General features: G+C 45.6%; 2 long non-coding RNA genes across 2 annotated transcripts; one reads left to right on the top strand and one right to left on the bottom strand.

The window, feature by feature from the left end:
- The first annotated feature begins 206 nt into the window (after positions 1–206).
- On the top strand, positions 207–3,395 carry LOC144822779 (uncharacterized). Its single transcript, XR_013608686.1, has 3 exons — positions 207–924; positions 2,171–2,302; positions 3,009–3,395. It is a non-coding gene; the product is annotated as an uncharacterized LOC144822779 (long non-coding RNA).
- Positions 1,392–4,409, bottom strand: LOC144822780 (uncharacterized). The gene is made up of 2 exons (XR_013608687.1): positions 3,910–4,409; positions 1,392–1,656 (listed from the first exon to the last, which is right to left on the bottom strand). It is a non-coding gene; the product is annotated as an uncharacterized LOC144822780 (long non-coding RNA).
- Positions 4,410–19,165: the final 14,756 nt, after the last annotated feature.

The raw sequence follows: 19,165 nt of genomic DNA, 5'->3' as shown, positions 1-19,165 counted from the left end.
ACCGTGAGCAGGACCTGTTGGACCTGCTTGGTGTGGAGGTTGTGGGTCTTGGTGAGTGGCTACCCCAAAAATAAAGTGTGTATATATATATATATATATATATATATATATATTTATATACATATAGATTATATATATATATATATATATATACATATATAGATATATAGTTGTCTAAATATTGTTATTGTATCTTTGTAAATATTGGCTGAATAAGTAACGCGATGACTGTTGCCCCTAGTTACATTTGCGATGTATTCCGGTATATCTACTGTCATTGTATGACAGTGTTCTTCTTCTTCACTGGCTCTTGCGTGTTGTTTCAACTTGGCGCTAGCTGTTGCTGTTTATTGATGTGAGATTTTCTTTATTGCTGAGAACTGGAGTTAGTTAATGCTATTAATAGAGTCTTGTCCTTCCTTTGTCCGTCAGTGAAATAGCGGTGGATGGATAATTATTAATTGTACGTTGTTTGCATATTGTAGCATTTTTTTCACGGCCTTCTCTTCTGCATGAATGGAATCCTTTTCTTGCAAAGAATGCTAACGTTACTTTGTTCTTCTTACCTCAGCCAGGGCCGGCTCTAGGGGGCATGTGCAAGCTGTGCAACTGCACAGGGGCACCAAACTTCAGGGGCCACCGCACCAATAGATATCCTTAATGTAATAATACTCTAAGGATGGATACATATTTGCGTTGCGGCCCCTGGCATGGATTTGTTGCCTCCGGCTCTGTTCCACTGTAGCAGTGTGATTTGCAATTATGTCTATGTTTCACATCACTCAATGTATTTATCTATGTTTATTATTTTAATTTTTACATGAACCACAGAATCCAGGGGCAAGCAGAATACAGGGACCGAGTCGGCGGGTGAACCACCAGTTACACAGAGCTCCTCTACTGCGGATCCTGCTGCTGTCCCCAGTAAGTCCAACAGTGCTTGTTTTTTCCTCTGTAATGTGTCTGCAGTGCTTTGTCAATTGACAGCAACCAAGTAGGCATCCAGAATGATGTTTGTCTAGTATTTTTGTAAACGTTAGTATACCACTACTAGTCTTGTGGGTATTCTTCTATCTCCTACGGAGTTATATACATATTGCACAACTATGTAACTATGCACACGAAAATTGGATGTTGTTGGTACTGATAGGCAGGTTGGACCTTACTTACACCTCAGTCACAGAACTCTGAGGAACGCACAATTCACTGAACGTCAGCCTATATGGCCTGAGTCATTGGTCTATTGTTCAAATCACACTCCTGAACCCCAATACCAAGATGCCGAATGCTTTTAGGACACAAACCGTTAGCTAAGAAACCCCCTTTTGCTCACTCACTCGTGTGAGTCTCTAAGACAACAGACAGTGAAAATAAACTTCAGAGTCAAAGTGGTCATTCAAAAGCTTTATTTTGTTAGAAGTAAGTAAGTAACATCAATGTTTTTAAGTGCTTCCGTCCAATACGTTGAAGGGCCCACCAGAAAAAATCCAGAGTTAAAACAGGCATAATAAAGTAATCAACATTTGTACAGCTACTAGTGCACAATAGGGAAATGTGGCAACTATCGGAGACCTCTCACCAACGTATACTGGTCAGATATTCCTCTTTTTTTGTAAGCTATGGAAATGTCCGCTTCGTAGAAGGCAATCTTCTCACCTGCCGAAAAATAATGACAAAAGTGGTGCACGTTAGACAGTATTAAATACATTTATGCCAGTTTTATGCAGCCATGCTAAAAAGAAGTTGTGTAACCTGTAAGCAAACTGTATCCCACAATCCACATAGAAAACTTAAATACGGGCCCTTTTACTTTCCCACCTCTTCAGGTGTATGCATTGAACAATGATGTGTTGCCCCAGAGCGTCTTCTCGTACTGCGCAACAAGCTGCGAGTTAACACATGCGCAAAACTGGATACATTGATGTACAAAGGTTACATAGTTCACTTCCAATTTCCAAGGACTAGAGTAGCAGGACAGATGAGATGAGCTTGGGTACCATACCATAACAATGAATGCTAATAATATGTGTAGTGACTCTGCTGTACTATGCAATGTGGACTCATACTGATTACGTACGTTGGACTTAACTGTTTTGAAGAACTCCATTCTTGGTGAACAAGTACAAAGTGGGCTGTGCATCCATCTAAAAAGGCGTACTTATTTTTATAGGTGCAGAACCCTTACCATCGACCAGTGCCGACGGGGACAGCGGCGCTGCTTCAGCGCTCCCGGCGGGGACAGGAGGAACAGAGGCACCTACACCAGCAGCAGTGGGGGGGGAGCCAACAGCGGCGGGCGATGGTAAGTTACATTCAATAGTGATCTGCATTACTTGGTGGGAGGGGAAAACTTTCTCACTGTACTCTACTGGAAAATATATGTTACCTTTACTTGTCATTAGCATGCTAAGCATTACCACTACAGTAATGCAAGTGCCTGATAGCAGTCGGATGCATGGGTTGTTGTTAAAGCATGTAAAGGGGAAAATACAGCTGCCAGCGTGGTTGGGAGACACACCCAATACCGGTGGTTAGTGGATAGTCTCAGCAGCTGCGGTGTTTTGGGCAAACCCAAAGGCAAGGGAAGGAGGGGACGACTGGGTGCATGGGTCGTTGCTGGTGAAACACAAACCAAATAAGGTTTGTTGCGCGGTATAAAGTATTATAGTCTTTACTAGACATGTGCTACTAGCTGCCCCCTGTTAATTAATGTTACTTTGAGAGTGTTCCCGCCTTCCCGGAACAAAAGGAGATATGTAAAAGACAGGTGTTCGTTCTAATGTGTGTGACCGTTGAAGTACACCCATGCTAATAGGGCAGACATAAAGCCGTGACAAAAAGTCCGAAAAATGAATAGAGGCTGTAGAATGTTCAAGATAGACGCAACACTATTTCTGGTACTCAGCTTGCTTGCTAGTGCTACTGTGCCGCCCACTATGTGTTGAATCAATGTTGTGTTCTTGATTTGCGGGGAGTTTGGATTAACAATTCTGTTTCTTTCTTTATAGTTACTCCTTCCCAAAAACCAACCAGGAAGGAGTTGGCAGTCCGGGCCCGGCAGCGGAAACTGCAGGCAATTGTAGAGGCCTACCGCCGGCTGGTGGATCAGGCCGAGGAGGAGGAGGAGGAGGCGGCGGCAGCAGCTGCTGCCTCTTCCAATGCCCCGGGCCCCAAGCCTGCAGGACTACGTCGCCGTGGTCAGGCAGCCGCCCGCCGCCGCATTGTTACATCTTCGGCGGCCCCCCCACAACAACAACAACAACCACATGCATGCAAGTGTAGGTGCCGTGCTTTCAAAGCAAAGATTCTCCGCCGGGTAGCGAAGTTGGAGGAGGAGCGGAAGAAGCAGGAGGACGGTCTAGAGGAGCGTGTCAAAATACTGGTGGACAAACACCTGAAAGCCCACCGGCTTTGAAATGGACCCTGTTTTTTGCCCCTTTTTTAATCCTTTTGTTGGTGGGTGGGATGTGGGAGTTGGGGTGTACATTTGGGTTGAAATTTGGTTGGGGTTAGGGGAGGGTAGGGAGGGACAGCTCTGGGTCAGGGGGTTACATTTGTTATATATTTTATTTTTCTATTATCATTATTAAAATATAAAAATAAAACAAAGATATTATTTTCACAAGAAAACATTTGAAGTTCATTTGTGTTTGTTGGGGGGGTGGAGGGGGGACTGTTTCACCAAATAATGTACGTTGTGCAACATGAACATGCACTACGAACGATAAATTAAGTACTGACTGCACCTGTAGTAGTAGGGTCACAAGTGCATAAATAATTTATATTATTAAATAAATTGCCCATCACGTGAGTCTGAAGTTACTACTAGCATACTTTAATTCCATGCACATTTGCTCAGAGTCGGCTAAACAATCCTATGCAATGCATTGCATCATTCCTTTAACATACCTGTCCTAGTTGTCAGGGAAGAGGAGCTCGTCCTCAAACTCTGTGCGTTCAGACAGAAGTAGGTCATGTAACCCAGTAGTGAGGACGTCTTCTTCACACTCGCTTTCTTCATCCGGCGGTGATTCACGTACTTGATAGTCTGGTGGTATGAAGCGTTGATTCATTTTTATCATTGTCAGCCGCTCCACGCTTTTGGGGGAGAGACTAGTCCTTTTCGATGTGACAATGGCACCAGCAGCACTGAAAACCCGCTCAGAGGAGACACTGGCTACAGGACAAGCCAGATACTTTATCGCCAGCCTGCTCAGCACTGGCCACTGTCTCCTTCTTTCATACCAATAGACCAATGGGCTTTGCTCCATGAACACCTCTGTTGTGTCATCCAGATAGGCCTGAACCATCCGCTCAATGTTCATTGGTGCTCGGCTTTGCTGGTCCTCTTTTCCCTTTGCAACAGCAACGGACTTACCCATCCCTTTCTGTATAAAAAAATCAGTTATGCTTTTCGTTGGGTCTGCTGAATCAGATCGTGTAGGTGCTGCTTTTGGTACTGTTGGTGCCTGCTGGAAAGCAGACGCACTGCTCTCACGCTGTGAAGAACTTGCGTCAGGAGTACTTGGACTGGCCTGGGCTGGCAGTGGCAGGCCTTTAAGTAACAGCCGTTCAGTTTCTAACTCATTAGCTTCCGCAGCTATGGAAGTTTTGTACTTGTCAACATCCTCATCTGAAAATGGAATTACTTCGTTACTGCTGACAAATAATTTGTACCGTGGATCCAAGATTGTTGCAGTTATGTAATGTTCACCTGACACAATATTGTTGAGCCTTACATTTTCACACAAGCGGTTGACTAAGCCCTTGGCTAAGGTATATGCATCAACTTTTTGTTCGTCACCTTCGTATGTTTCACAGACCTCCTTCACCTGTTGCTCAAGCATGTACAACAATGGGATGGCTTGGCCCATAGTACAGTCCTCCCTGCTAACTGCACGTGTGAAGACCTCAAAGGGTTGCAGCATCTCTGTGATGCATTTAATGAGGTCCCACTGCCACATCTCAATGGTCAGGGCTTTAAGATTAACAGTAGGATCCCCTAATCTTCTTGACATGACATAAGCATTCAGTGGGATGTACTGCTCAAAGAGACGCTCAAGCATGAAATAAGTTGAGTTCCAACGTGTTGGGACCTCCTGTATCAGTGCTTTGACTGGCAACCTATGCTCTTGCTGAATGACCCGTAGCAGCTTCCGTCCTTTGAAAGAATGGTTAAAGTGCGTGCATATTCTTCTGCAGATGGCCATTATGTTGCTGACTTTGGCTTCATTTTTCAGAAAGTCTTGCACGACTAAGTTTATGCAGTGTGCCAAACAGGGTACCCTGAAATAATGTCCTTCTCTCATTGCCTTCACTACATTACTGCCATTGTCGGTGGAAACAAAACCAATCTTAAGGCCTCTTGGTTTCAGCCATTCAAAGACCTTGTCATTAAAGTCAGACAAAATGTTTTCAGCAGTATGACTTTTGTCCATACCAAACATGGCTATAGTTGCATGTCTGCGCGTATCATTAAAAATTCCAGCAACGTCACGGAGGCCTGAAGTTAACTTGTCTTTAACACCTGCAAAAGAGATCCAGTGTGCGGTGATGCACATGAAATCTGTAGCATCGCAACTGCTCCACATGTCTGTTGTCAGGTGGATACAATGGACAACACTCTGTTGTAAGGCTTTCCCAATCAATTCCAGCACATCGTGGTGTAGTGCTGGAACAGCCACTCGGGCAAAATAGTAGCGACTGGGAACGTTCCATTTTGGGCAGAGGGTTGCCACTAATTCCAGAAATCCAACAGCCTCAACAAATGAAAATGGGAGAAGGTCCAGTGCTAACATTTTCGCAAGTTTGGCATTGTATAAACGTGCTACTGGGTGGTTCCGCTCGTACTTTCCCTCCTGCCTTAACATGCTAGGAATGGTAAGCTGCTTTGCATGTCTTTGAGTTGTGCTAGACGGACCACCTTGCATCGCAGACTTTGCACTCCTTGGTGTTTCCAGCTGACTCTGGTGCCACTGAGAAGTTGCAGATGCGGAGGATGTGGTCTTTACCACTCCAGTGCTGGCGACAGGGGTCGATTGTGTACCACTCCTAGATAGAAGGTCATCGTCTCCCTCTTCTTCTACCTCCTGATCAACCATGAGTGGACCTTGTACCACTGTATCCCCACCAACACGAGTGCTAACATTTTTTAAGCTTGCAAGGTGGTTCTCCCACCTGATCACGTGTGTTTTTTTCAAATGGGTCGTTTGGCCTCCAGTCCCATAGTTTGTACCAAGCTTACCACGACTAACATTGGCATGACAAATGGTGCATACAGCAATGTTCTCCTGAACTGGGTGAACCGTAAAGAAGTCCCACACTGGGGAGGTAAACTTTTGTCTCCTGCCATAGGAAGAGGAGGACCCACTGCCAATGCCGGATGGACTGGAGGATTGTGGAATTTGACTATGGGACAGCTCAGTCCTAGTACTGCCACTACCTCCTTCTGTTGAAGTGGCGCTTCTGCTGGATGTCGGATGCTGCCGGGCCTTCGCTGTTGAAAAAATTGGAGCTGGTGTTACTGTGGGTGTTGAGTGTGTAGGAGTTATGCGTGGTACCTGCTCATCAGTCATTGCAGCATTTCTGGATAGGGTGAAAATGTTTGTCTCTACATCCTCTGCACCAGGAATAACGCTTGTGATGATGACAGTGTCAGACCAGTCTTTATCACCAGCAGTATCCTGCTCACCTACATCGACCTCCATAAGTTCAAGCCTGCCTGGAAACTTCCTTTTTCCTAGCATGGTCTTCTTGGGATGTCTCTCCTTTGAATGCGCAGATAGTTGTGGCTGCCAATCCGTATCAAGGTCATCGGAAGCGATGCTTTGCGAAGAACTCGATGCACTAACCCTCCTTTCCCTTGGTGAATTCGAAGGAAATAGATCACCTACAGAAGTGGCTTCCTCTTCTTCTTGCTCGGAAGGAGGCTCTACTTCCTGAACTGCCCCGACTTCGGGAGGAACAACTACTACTATTTGGTGCGGAGATGGTGGTTGTTGTTCTTGAGGAAGTACTATTGCGGGCTGGGGTTTTTCAACAACAACTGTTGCGGGCGGTGGTTGTGGTTGTTCAACAACTGTTGCGGGAAGTGGTTGTGGTTGTGGGTGAACAACTCCTATTGCGGGCGGTGGTTGTGGTTGTTGAACATCTACTGCTGGCGGTGGTTGTTGAGCACTTCCATCTTGCGTGGATTGTGTACTACTTTGAGACAGCGATAAGTTTAGTTCTGGCTCAGTATCACTGCTCGCAAGCAGAAGGCTGGCTACCTCTTCGACCCTCATCATGTGCTTGGCCCTGGGATGCTGGCTTGCCCCCACTAATGCAGATGTGCTGGTCCCAGCTTGCACCCCAGACCCCGCTGCTGCAGGCGTACCTTTTGGGGTGCCAAAAAAGGTTTTGGGGTCCATACCAGACTTAAGTGACACTTCCTTCTGCTGTTCCTTCTTCGCAGCAACTTTCTTTGTGGTGGAGGACCTGGTAGCTTTCTTAGGGCCCATCTTGTTCTGATGTCAGTCAGCTCACAGCAGCACAAATTGCAGAGATGTCTGGTCAGATGAGTCACACACCACACGTGGCGTCCAACTGAAGGACGTCCGTCTGGCGGTAGAACGAGCGATGGATGAAAAAACAACCAGCACCTCCTCAGTCTTTTTTGTGCACCTACAAGTAAAGAAGGCAGAACAACATCAGTCAAACAAGCAGTAAGGCAACGTGAACAATTGAAAGACACACAGGTCAATGTATAAAAGACAAAACAGAAGACTAATAATACCAGTCCAGCAGCACCACAGCTCAAAGGCCACATGAAGTCCAGAAAGAACCAATAAAGTGAAGCAGGCCTATAGATACCAATATGGACAGAAAAACGAGGATGCCTGCTGCACATGACAGGTTAATGTGCAAGGAATAAATAGCCCATGGCTAAGACAGAGGTTGTAAACATAACACCGCAAAAACACATACAAAGAAACCCCTGCCCAGGCTCCCAAAACAACAACCAAATGACAAATTCTGTTTTTTTGGGTGCACAAGAAAGACCTGCAACATTTTTGAGAAACTTTTATGCAACTCGGGACATATTGTCCGCGAGAATGCTAAATCGGCATGTTCGGCAGCGCGAACGGAATAAAAAGTCGTGTTCGCGTTCCCGAGCAAGTACATTGAGTGCGCGAACACGACAAAAAATGTAAGTTCACGTGCTCACATGGTGCGAAGTTACCAAAACTACCCAAGCTGTATTCCTAGGGTTACCTAATGGCAGAAATTGACAGAGTATTTAAAGTTTAAACACACCCAAAACCAGAAATACCCCACACATAAAAATAAGATTTTCTATATCAATCCAAGCCATCCATGATTTTCACATTTAAGGGTACACCACAAAAACAGTTGATTAACTTTCATGACCCTATGAGTAGTACCTATGGCCTACTGCCAGAGTAGGCCACAAGGTTGGAGGCCTATGCCTATGGCAAAAGCACAAAGGAAGGACACACAAAATGGCCGCCGACATAGGGCCTGGCCACCGACAACAACATGGCAAAATATATCACAAAGGAAGCATACACAAAATGGCCGCCACCACATGGCCTGGCCACCAACAACAACATGGCAAAATCACAAAGGATGTAGATACAAAATGGCCTCCACCACATGGCCTGGCCACCAACAACAACATGGCAAAATATATCACAAAGGAAGCATACACAAAATGGCCGCCACCACATGGCCTGGCCACCAACAACAACATGGCAACATCACAAAGGATGTATATACAAAATGGCCTCCACCACATGGCCTGGCCACCAACAACAACATGGCAAAATAAATCACAAAGGAAGCATACACAAAAAGATCACCACCATAGGGCCTGGCCACCAACAACAACATGGACAACTTTACAAAATGGCCTCCACCACATGGCCTGGCCACCAACAACAACATGGCAAAATAAATCACAAAGGAAGCATACACAAAATGGCCGCCACCACATGGCCTGGCCACCAACAACAACATGACAAGAAAGAGAAGACAGACAATAATGCCTATGGCAAAGGGACAATGCTTTGCTTCAGAAAATGGACACACCACACCACCGCCCAAATTGGTCACCCCACCCCAAAAAAAAAAAAAAAAATAACAGAGGAGAGAAAATGGAAGTGGTCCATGCTCCAAAAAGAGAAAAGTACTAACAAAATGAGAACATAACATAAATGAGGAATTTTTAGGTGCACAAGAAAGACCTGCAACATTTTTGAGAAACTTTTATGCAACTCGGGACATATTGTCCGCGAGAATGCTAAATCGGCATGTTCGGCAGCGCGAACGGAATAAAAAGTCGTGTTCGCGTTCCCGAGCAAGTACATTGAGTGCGCGAACACGACAAAAAATGTAAGTTCACGTGCTCACATGGTGCGAAGTTACCAAAACTACCCAAGCTGTATTCCTAGGGTTACCTAATGGCAGAAATTGACAGAGTATTTAAAGTTTAAACACACCCAAAACCAGAAATACCCCACACATAAAAATAAGATTTTCTATATCAATCCAAGCCATCCATGTTTTTCACATTAAGGGTACACCACAAAAACAGTTGATTAACTTTCATGACCCTATGAGTAGTACCTATGGCCTACTGGCAGAGTAGGCCACAAGGTTGGAGGCCTATGGCAAGAGCAAAGTGGCTGGAAACATTAAATGGCCGCCAACACATGGCCAGGCCAACCACAGAAAGTTAATAAAATGAACTCATGCATGCCTACACACTAACTACATGGGGTACTAGCTACTAGGGTCACATATTGGCTTAAAAATTAGAAACATTTTAAATTCCACAAAATGCAATGTTAGAAAAAATTTACAATTTGGGACCTCATGAAAGTACAGGCCTCCATCAATAATTTAATTCCAGGATTGAATACTGTTGTTAAAAAAAAATCAAATCAAACAAGCACAAGTCTACATCACTCATACATTACACAAACTTACTTGAAAAAGAGAATTCCAATTCAAAAAGTCCTCATTAAATCCAAGGTAAATCAGTAATGCAGCCAACACAGACAGAAAGTGATCCTTCCAGCTCAAAATCCAAAGGAAAGTGAGCACCACATGGACAAAGCACTGGGAGGAGCCTGGTGGACAGGAACAGGAAGTTGTAAACTCAAGAGCCCTTCCTCCTTACTCTGCAAAACAAGAGTAGAAACAAAAAGAGGGGTCCTTCCCCCCTAAAAATAAAGCCAAAGGTACAACTTTAAGGTTTTTTGCCTTTTTTTTCCTAACCAAAATGGTAATTTATTATGGTTTTAACATGCTCGCGAGTTATTCTGTGCAAGAATGCAGTTTCTGCGTGTTCGGCAACTCGATCTTACCAAAAAGCATCCTCGCGCGTCCTTATGACGCTATCTCGCATCAAAATGACGTTATCGCGTTCGCACAGTCGCACGGGACTGTGCGAGAGTGTTTCCAAACATGGTGGCACAAGCGACCAGGAAAAAACGAACGCAGAACGAAGGTAAGCCATTGCCGCGCACGCGATAATGTTATTCAGCGCGCGAGAACTACGCTACGCACCGGATCGCGGAGTTATCGACAGCTACGCGTTCTCCGCGGAACGCGGAGCTGCCGAAACTCCGCAAGCTCCGCGAGCGGAGCGTAGTTCTTCGCCCAGGGTTAATGATTGGTCGGTTGTTTGTTACAAATCTTGAAGGCAAAGCGCTAACAAACCCCAGCTACCCTTGGGCAGGGCGGTGCTGGGGATTTCAGTTTTGTTCGCTCATTGTGCTCTGTGGGCCTGGGCTCTGCCTATCTTATGAGTCACACCGAAAGCAGAAAGAATGTAGGAACGGTTTTACTTGATGTAAGCTTCAGCACCATCAAAACAGAGCAGCGACCTCCAACTTTCCCTAAATATCCCACTATCATAAAACCCAGTGAGCAATCGACATTACCTTTATATGTTTTAGGAATGATGTACGAGGTGACATGCATAATCCAGCTGATACAGCCATTACTACAAGAAGAAAGACAGGCAATGGCATAAACATTACAAATAGGCAGTAACAAACACAAAAGAAAAAACACAATAAATACAGCTCAATTTGGAAAATGCAGTCTGGCTACTTTAGGGACACAATAAAAGCTAACTCTCTTTAAGCAACAGTGTGCTCTTATGCTGCACCTGGCTTGGTTTAGTCATAATACAACATTATCTGATAACTCTTCACTGTGTACTTCCCTAAAGAATTTCTGTATTTTGCAGATTGTTTCAAAATGTGATCGATGTTTATTATAAACTTCCAGTCTTGAGCGAATTCTCCGTCAGAATGCAGTAACATGGTTTTCATTTATTCCCACAGCCCGAGGGTAGACCCAGTGTTCCTGCACAAGAAGCAGCAGAGAACAGACAGCAGGGGCTGGTGAATTATCTCCAAGTTCTCACCTACTGTCATGTGTTGTCATCTCTAATATGCATGTCACAGGCACAGCCTGCTGCTAATGGGAAGCGCAAGCATTTTAAGATACCTTCAGAAGGAATCTGTAATGATGCATTAACTCCACTGGGGGAGGCCCTCCTACACACCTGCATGGACGCTAATGGACAGTCGCCTCAGTCATATCAGGGTTTATGGATTTTAGTTTAAACTCAATCCAGACACAGAAGCGGAGCAGCATTCACACAAGGGGAAGACATATTTCTAATCAGAACATACCCTCCCCCCACACAGTCTTCCCTTTAATGCTTTAACAAACAAACATTGGCAAACGCAATAGGTCTGGCCATTTCGGTCTCAGTCTACAGCGCAGCTGTCTGATTTGCTTTGGACATCTTGGAGACATTCAGAAAGCTGTCCTGGGAATGCCATCCTCCCGTTGCTTACCATTGACTTTGTGGATTTCTGCTCACATTTTTTGGCAATCTATTTGCTGGGTTTACTTGCTTTAGACTGTCAACCTTGAGTTTGTTCCTCCTTTTGCCCAAACCTTGTTTACCATTTTTTTCACAAACTCACTTACTATAAACAGGCCTTTAAATCTTGTTCCTATATTGTCACAATTGCTGTGCATTCAAAGATAGAGGCCAAACGTTAAGTTCTCCAGGATTTACTTTTTTTTCTCTGACTTAATAGTGAGACAATGTATGTGACAATCCTGCTGAGTATCCATGGAAAAGGAGAGGGTGTGTTTTTTAGCACAGAACAAAAAAATAACTGTGCTGATGTTTCCAAATATATTAGAATAACAAATAAAGCACCTTTTTTTACTCTGTAGTGTGTTGGAAACAAATATTTGAATTGATCAAAATACCTCAATACACTAGATAATGCTGTTTGCACAAATTATTTGTGTGCAGTAAAACCATATTTCAGTGCAAAAGGTAATGTTCATTTCAATTGAAAATTTGTTTTCTGTAATGGCAGTGCGCAACTACACTATACATACTCATCACTATGCCACCCCACTCCACTCTATTCCCTTCCAGCATATGCTATGCCACTCCATTCTACAACACTCCACTCTAAGACACTCTACGACATGCCACGCAACCCCATGCTACTGCAATCTACGCCACTCACTCCATGACAGAATGTGCCACTCCACACCACTTACCCCACTCCACTCTATCTCACTCCACTCCAATCCATTCCACTCCTCTCCAATGTACCCCAGTGTACCCGACCCCACTCCGCTTCACTAAATCTACACCACTCTACTCCACTTCAATCTATCCCACTCAACTCCACCCAATCCACCCCACTCCAATTTACCCCACCCAAATTTACCCACCCCAATCCACCCATCCCACTTCAATCTACCACAATTCAATCTACTCTACTCTAACCCCACCTACCCCACTCCACTAAAATCCAATCTACCACACTCCAATCTACTCCACTGCACTTTTATCTACACCACTCCACATCACTCCACTCTTTCTAACCCAATCATTCCCACCCCAATCTACCCACTCCACACCAATCTACTGCACTCCAGTCAAATCTACCCCACTCTGCTCCAGTCTACCCTAGTCTACCCCACTCCACTCCAATCTACCCCAATCCACCCCACTCCAATATACCCCAAACCACACCACTCCAATCTACCCCTGTCCAATTTACCCTACTCCATTCCAATTTACCCCACTCCACTTCAAACTCCATTGCAATCTAGGCGACTTCACCCACTCAAATCTTATCCACTCCAATCTACACTACCCCATCACAATCTACCCGCTTCAATTTAGTACAGTCTACCCCAGTCTATCCCACTCCACTCCACTCATATCTATCACACTCTAATGAACCCCACTCCACTCTACCACACTCCACTCTACCCAAATCTACCCACTTCACTTCTCTTGAATCCACCCACTACAATCTACCACACTCCACTCAAATCTACCCCACTCCATGTAATCTAACCCAGTCCACCCACTCCAATATACCCAACTCGACTACACCCCAATCTACCCTACCCCTTCCCAATCTCCCCAACTCCAGTCCAATCAAACCTGGCCCACCCCACTCCATCTATCCTACCCCACCTCAAACTACCCTACTCCAATCTACCCCATCCAATCTACCCCACACGTCCCCATCTACCCCACACCACTCTATCCAACTCCACTCCAAACTACCCCACTCCACTCCAATCTACCTCATTTCACTCCAATCTACCTTATCATAATCCACCTAATGTATCCAACTCCAATCTACCTCACTCCACCCTATTCTACCCCACTCCACTCCAATCTACTCTTTTCCTATCTACCCTACTCCACTCGAATCTACACTACTCCAATCCATCCCACTCCCCTCCAATCTACCCCAATCCACTGCTCTCCACTTATTCCCAATCTACTTCACTTCGCGCTAACCTACCCCAATATATCCCACTTCACTCTACCCTATCTACCCCACTCTAATCTATCCCACTCCACTCCAATCTACCCCACCCCAGTTCAATCTACCTCACACCCCCACTCCAATCTACCCCATTCTACTGCACTGCAGTATACCCCACCCTATCCCTATCTACCACACACCACTCCTATCTACACCACTCCCCCAATCTGCCCCATTCCACTCCACCCTTATCTACCCCACTCCAAGCTATCCAATATACCCTCTCTATTTCACTCTACCCTAGTATAATCCACCCAATTTACCCCACTCCAATCTACCCCACTGCACTCTACTCTCCCCAACTCCACTCCAGGCTACCCCACTCCACTCAAATCTACCCCAGTCTATTCCACTCCAATACACACCAATCTACCCCACTGAACCCCAATCTACCCCACTCCAATCTACCATGCTAATCTACCCGACTGGCTAAATCCAATCTACATCACACCAATCTACCCCAATCTACCACACTCAATTCTACCCCACTCTACTCCATTCCAGTGAACCCCAATCTACCTCACTTCAATCTACCTCACCCTGCTACTAACTGTTAGCCATGCTGAATAGCAGCCACACTGGTGTACATAATGGATAAAACCCGTATGGCCCTGCGGGGTGACATGTCCAGGGCAAAATAATTTTGGGGAGTGGAGCCACTCCTCCCCTTTAAAATAAAAAAGCCCGGGGGATGGGATCCCCACAGTCAGGCCCTGTGGCCAATCTCCTGCCACACATGGTTGAAGGTCGTGTGCAGTATGGGGTTGGCTGCTTTTGTGGGGGCTGGTTAGGCCAGGCCCTGTTGCCAACCCCTCACTGCACATGGCCAAAGGCCATGTACAGTGTGGGGTTGGCTACCTTTGGAAGGTTGGTCTCAGGCCCTGGTCAGAAGCCAGGGCTTCTGGTCAACACCTCACTGTGCAGGGCCAAAGGTCGTGCACAGTGTGGAGTTGGCTGTATGCCAGGGGTTGGCTGTAGGGCCTGGTCTGGCCACCCACCCATTGTGCATGACCAAAGCCCCTGCGCAGAGTGTTTTTGGCTGCCTTTACAGGGGTTGCCCACAGGGCCAGTGCAGTCAGGGGGTGGGATTTCCGTATTACATCACTCATGATATCTTCTATGACATCATTGATGATATCACTGCAACATTTGCAAAACCTGTGCATGGCAGGGGTGCAAGTTATAGTTACCTTAAGGCACGAGTTATAGTTACTTGAGAACTATAACTAGTGAATTTATGTGGCTTTTAGAGCTTAAATATTACGTTGTTACTGAATATTTCACCTAACTATAACATTGCTTTACCCTTTGGTTTTTCAGTGATATATATATTTTTATGATTTAAGGATGAGTAAGGGTACTGGGTGGTAAGTATGTTTTTAGGGTTTGGGGTGAGTAGGGGTATCGGATGGAAAAGGTGATTTTATGGTTACGGTGGATAAGGGTATTAGGTGACATGGGTGTTTTTAGGGATTAGGTGTGGGTAGGGGTATTGGGTGGTGAGGGTGTTTTTAGGGTTTAGGGCAAGTAGGGGGCATAGGGTGGTAAAAGTGCTTTTAGGGGTAGGTAAGGGTATGGGGTGCTAAGAGTATTTTTAGGATTTAGGGGTGGTAGAGGTATTGGATGGTAAGCGTGTTTTTAGGGTTCAGGTATGGAGTTTCAGGTTGTAACTGACGACAAGCTTCTCCTTAATTTATTTAAAGGCAACACTGCAGATCATCCTCCAGCTCCTCCAAGACCCGGATAGTGTTGGAAAGATGGCCTTGATGCTGAACCCACTAGCATTGGTAGGTATAACGTGGTGTAGTCGACAAGGAGTATGCACAAGTCTAGGAGGCCAAGAAGCCTCAGAACCACCCTCACCTGGATTGAAGATTGAGCCTGAAACATAAGGATCATAGTCTAGATGTTCGTGAATCATTGCAGCGAGGGAAAATCTTGAATTCCGCGCTGGGACGCCCCCGGGTAGCCATGCGCTCTACAAATCCAATTCCATTCCATTCCCATTCCATTTCCAACTCCATCCTGTCCAGGATTGTTCCAATGAATGGAAGACTATGTGATAGAATCGGTGGAACTTTAGCTCATTTATGGTAAACACCACTGATGTTAGGAGTTTCGCCATTGTCCAAAAGTGGTCTATGACTGACTTATGCAATCTCGCCTTCAGCAGACAGTTGAGGAATGAGAATACGGGAACTGTCAATTTCCAAAGACAGGCATTGTCTGCCAGCATCACTTTTGTGAACATATTAGGGGTCCTGGTGAGGCCCAAAAGGAGCACTCCAATTTTAAAATACTCCTGGTGCATTTTAAATAGCAGGTAATGCCTGTAAAAGTGCAGGATAGGTGTACGACAATACATGCCCTGCAAGTCCATGGGCACCATCCCTTATCCTGGATCCAGAGCAGAAAGTATATGAGCTAATGGGAACAGTTTGAATTTGTCTTTCAGCTGGAAAGCCTTCAGGGATTCGAGGAGGGCATGAGAACCCATCCTTTTCTGGAACGAGGAAATAACAAGAATAATAACCTCCACCTTTCTCCAAGTATGAACCCTCTCTATCTGGCACCCTTGGGGAGCAATAGATGTAATTCCAGTAGTATGATTACAGAAGCTTTTCCAAAATGTGTTCTAGTGTGGAAGGGATGTTGGGTGGGGTGGAGAGAAAAGGTAAGGTATAACATTATAGAACAATTTGGTAGATCCATTGCTTGAATATGATGGATCACCACTCTGGTAGTAAGTGTTGAATCGTTCATACCAATACTCGATAATGTCAATATTCATAGCTACCAAGTGGCTCCTTTCAACCATTCCCAGCTATCATCCAACAGCACCTTGTCTGCAGTGGACAGGAAATACATACATGGGACATGGACTACGACGTCAATGGCACACTCAGATGTATACATCCGAACAGTGAATGCACTGAAAATAAGACAGGGAGAAATAAGGACAGATATCTATGTCAGGAGAACAAGTACACTGGCAGAAAATACACTGGCACGGGTGCATGGACTTGCATGCATCTGAGTTTGGAATAAATTGACAATGGAGAGACACATCATGGTAAGAGAGAAAAAACATTGTGACAGGGAGACATGGACTTTAGTATAGCAAAGCAATTACAAAGAGAAATGGGAGAGACTGATACAAGGACACAGAATACACTGACATTGGGACAGGCAGACACATGCACCAAAACTATCTCAGTACTAAGAAAGAACCTCAGGAAATATTTTAGGATGGTAGTAAATGCAACATGAGACATGCATACTGCGTCAGAGACACACAGAAATATATTAGCACTGTACCTGGAATGCCTTGAAACTGTGACAGAAAATACACAGTCACTTGGGACTGGTAGACAACTACATTGGGACTGTGAAAACACTAAGGGGCTCATTAGTCCGCCCGCCATACCCCTGGGAAATGGGACCGCCCGCTAAGGGTGCGGTGGTCCCGCTAATCCCATTAGGATGCGCCCGCCACACTGGCAAGGCATCCCGCATTTCTGACATTGCGGCGGGCGGTGCTGAAAGCACCACCCACTGCAATGCCAGAAATGCAAGTTGTACATTTGACAGCACAATGTGACAGGTACTGCGTGGTGCCTGCCACGTTGTACTGTCAAATGCAGGGTGTACAATAGGTACCCCCCATGTGCGCCACCATCCCCCAGAATCCCTGGGGGCCTGCTATGGGCCCCCATTGCTGAGAACCGCATGCCTTTCCGTGGCGGCGTTGCCACCATGGAAAGGCATGTTCCCGCCTGCATACTAATATGTATGGCGGTGTCTACCAGACACCGCCACCATATTAACAGCTTTTCCGCCCGGTCGACTCTTCGACCAGGCGGAAAACCGGCGGACGATCTTTCCGTCCGCAGGGGTCCCCCGCCATGGCGGGGGTAAATTTACATACGGGCAGGGGAACATGTCGGGTGGATCGCCGGCATGGCGGTGGCGATCCGCCCGACATACTAATGGGGCCCTAACTCTCAGAAAGGAAGGCACGGAAATGGGGTGCATAGATATAGTGACACTGGTATAGGTCATGCATTTACACCGTGACGTAAAATACGTTCCCACTAGCACATGAAATAGGATGAAGAGGATGTAGCCTTACAGCTAGAGTGGTCGACCTCGAAGCTGGGGAACCAGGTTCATGTATCGGCAACGACTCTCAACATCCTGTGATTCTGGGCAAATCTCTTAATCTCCCGGTGCCTAAAAAAAAGGAATGTATCCATCTGTAACGATACTGGTGCTCATGTAAAGCGCTCTGATACCCGATGTCTCGGGACTAGTTTACCCGATATAAAACTCTAAAAAGAAAAAGAAAGAAAGACTTTTCTTCTCCAGCACCTGCAAACATTCCTTTTTTCCAAATGAAATTTTAGTTTTTTCTGTTGCACACAGCACACTGGGGAATAGAGGGAGCAGCACAGACCATTGACACCGTATTTGTGTGAAAAAGGCTGCCCTTTATTGAAACAGGTGCACATCACAAATCATTCCTGGGCCTTTTGCCGTACAAAAGTAAAATCTCACTATGTAAATATGTTCAACTATGTTAAACTACCTCCCACCTCTAAATGTCCTTCCCCCCGACAAACGTTAAACCAGCAAGTCACCACCTCCACCTGGGCTGCTCTTCGGCAATTGAGACATTTAACTCCCCCAAACAGTTATACTGCAACTATTAAACATTGAACAGTTAAACGTCCTGCCTTGTCCAGGCATGAGCTTGTCTACCCATTCCCTTTCAGCCTGAACTGCTGGTATCAACAACAGTAAACGTTGCTAACCCGTGCCAGCTTCTTAGCCAACCGCTGCTGCCCTGCTTCTAAGCGACAACCATTCACAATCCTCTCCCCCCGTGCACCTGTCCTAAGCTAAATCCAGCAACAATTAAGTCCTAATGCAAGTCCTAATGCAAGGGTATCCTGGCCCTAAATTACCCAGAATAAGGAGTGGGAGAGTGGAAAAAACGATAACCTGACCTAATACCAGCCACTATGTCACCAAAACAAAATGGTGGCAGGTTACCTCAAATGGTTGGTTTTATACCCTGGGCTATCTCATAGCCGAAAACCCGAAACAGTTGTTGGACTGCTCCACTTTTCCAAATTTCTCAGGGGACAGATCTCCCTGGGGCCGGCTGCCCCCCAAGATGAGAAGAGGGGGAACAGCGCAGACCACTGACTCCAGATTTGTGTGAAAAAGGCAGCTTTTGTTGAAACAGATGCACATCA

This window comes from Lissotriton helveticus, chromosome 3_1 (genome assembly GCF_964261635.1).
Source record: "Lissotriton helveticus chromosome 3_1, aLisHel1.1, whole genome shotgun sequence".
Lineage (NCBI taxonomy): Eukaryota > Metazoa > Chordata > Amphibia > Caudata > Salamandridae > Lissotriton > Lissotriton helveticus.
The sequence above is the reverse complement of the archived record's forward strand: the minus strand, read 5'-3'. Positions and strand labels throughout refer to the sequence as shown.